The sequence below is a fragment of the Lissotriton helveticus genome, chromosome 1_1 (genome assembly GCF_964261635.1).
Source record: "Lissotriton helveticus chromosome 1_1, aLisHel1.1, whole genome shotgun sequence".
In the NCBI taxonomy this organism is placed as follows: domain Eukaryota; kingdom Metazoa; phylum Chordata; class Amphibia; order Caudata; family Salamandridae; genus Lissotriton; species Lissotriton helveticus.
In genome coordinates, this window is record NC_136057.1 from 1564940452 (window position 1) to 1564942951 (window position 2500).

Sequence of the window (2500 nt, forward strand, 5' to 3'; positions counted from 1 at the left end):
GGACTGGACTGTTCCCATGGGGCAACAGGGTCAGAGCTGATTTGCATATCGCCATTGTCTAACCCAGGGTGGTGTGGAGTGCAAAAAAACGATGGATTTGGGCCCAGATCTTTTGACTGGGGGAGTGTGTGACATTGATCCACATTCAGTCCATCACTTGTTGTTTTTGCAATTGCCGCCCTAAGTGCGCTGGGGATGCCCAGACGTGGGTCCCAGGCACTCCACACCACTTGGAGTCAAGCTAGCCGGGCTGAAGAGAGGTGTTACCTCGAAACCGGTCCGGTCCTCGGATGCTTGATTCCGTTCTGGGAAGGACATGGCTTTTGTAGTTCAGACTGGACTGTTCCCATGGGGCAACAGGGTCAGAGCTGATTTGCATATCGCCATTGTCTAACCCAGGGTGGTGTGGAGTGCAAAAAAACGATGGATTTGGGCCCAGATCTTTTGACTGGGGGAGTGTGTGACATTGATCCACATTCAGTCCATCACTTGTTGTTTTTGCAATTGCCGCCCTAAGTGCGCTGGGGATGCCCAGACGTGGGTCCCAGGCACTCCACACCACTTGGAGTCAAGCTAGCCGGGCTGAAGAGAGGTGTTACCTCGAAACCGGTCCGGTCCTCGGATGCTTGATTCCGTTCTGGGAAGGACATGGCTTTTGTAGTTCGGACTGGACTGTTCCCATGGGGCAACAGGGTCAGAGCTGATTTGCATATCACCATTGTCTAACCCAGGGTGGTGTGGAGTGCAAAAAAACGATGGATTTGGGCCCAGATCTTTTGACTGGGGGAGTGTGTGACATTGATCCACATTCAGTCCATCACTTTTTGTTTTTGCAATTGCCGCCCTAAGTGCGCTGGGGATGCCCAGACGTGGGTCCCAGGCACTCCACACCACTTGGAGTCAAGCTAGCCGGGCTGAAGAGAGGTGTTACCTCGAAACCGGTCCGGTCCTCGGATGCTTGATTCCGTTCTGGGAAGGACATGGCTTTTGTAGTTCGGACTGGACTGTTCCCATGGGGCAACAGGGTCAGAGCTGATTTGCATATCGCCATTGTCTAACCCAGGGTGGTGTGGAGTGCAAAAAAACGATGGATTTGGGCCCAGATCTTTTGACTGGGGGAGTGTGTGACATTGATCCACATTCAGTCCATCACTTGTTGTTTTTGCAATTGCCGCCCTAAGTGCGCTGGGGATGCCCAGACGTGGGTCCCAGGCACTCCACACCACTTGGAGTCAAGCTAGCCGGGCTGAAGAGAGGTGTTACCTCGAAACCGGTCCGGTCCTCGGATGCTTGATTCCGTTCTGGGAAGGACATGGCTTTTGTAGTTCGGACTGGACTGTTCCCATGGGGCAACAGGGTCAGAGCTGATTTGCATATCGCCATTGTCTAACCCAGGGTGGTGTGGAGTGCAAAAAAACGATGGATTTGGGCCCAGATCTTTTGACTGGGGGAGTGTGTGACATTGATCCACATTCAGTCCATCACTTGTTGTTTTTGCAATTGCCGCCCTAAGTGCGCTGGGGATGCCCAGACGTGGGTCCCAGGCACTCCACACCACTTGGAGTCAAGCTAGCCGGGCTGAAGAGAGGTGTTACCTCGAAACCGGTCCGGTCCTCGGATGCTTGATTCCGTTCTGGGAAGGACATGGCTTTTGTAGTTCGGACTGGACTGTTCCCATGGGGCAACAGGGTCAGAGCTGATTTGCATATCGCCATTGTCTAACCCAGGGTGGTGTGGAGTGCAAAAAAACGATGGATTTGGGCCCAGATCTTTTGACTGGGGGAGTGTGTGACATTGATCCACATTCAGTCCATCACTTGTTGTTTTTGCAATTGCCGCCCTAAGTGCGCTGGGGATGCCCAGACGTGGGTCCCAGGCACTCCACACCACTTGGAGTCAAGCTAGCCGGGCTGAAGAGAGGTGTTACCTCGAAACCGGTCCGGTCCTCGGATGCTTGATTCCGTTCTGGGAAGGACATGGCTTTTGTAGTTCGGACTGGACTGTTCCCATGGGGCAACAGGGTCAGAGCTGATTTGCATATCGCCATTGTCTAACCCAGGGTGGTGTGGAGTGCAAAAAAACGATGGATTTGGGCCCAGATCTTTTGACTGGGGGAGTGTGTGACATTGATCCACATTCAGTCCATCACTTGTTGTTTTTGCAATTGCCGCCCTAAGTGCGCTGGGGATGCCCAGACGTGGGTCCCAGGCACTCCACACCACTTGCAGTCAAGCTAGCCGGGCTGAAGAGAGGTGTTACCTCGAAACCGGTCCGGTCCTCGGATGCTTGATTCCGTTCTGGGAAGGACATGGCTTTTGTAGTTCGGACTGGACTGTTCCCATGGGGCAACAGGGTCAGAGCTGATTTGCATATCACCATTGTCTAACCCAGGGTGGTGTGGAGTGCAAAAAAACGATGGATTTGGGCCCAGATCTTTTGACTGGGGGAGTGTGTGACATTGATCCACATTCAGTCCATCACTTTTTGTTTTTGCAATTGC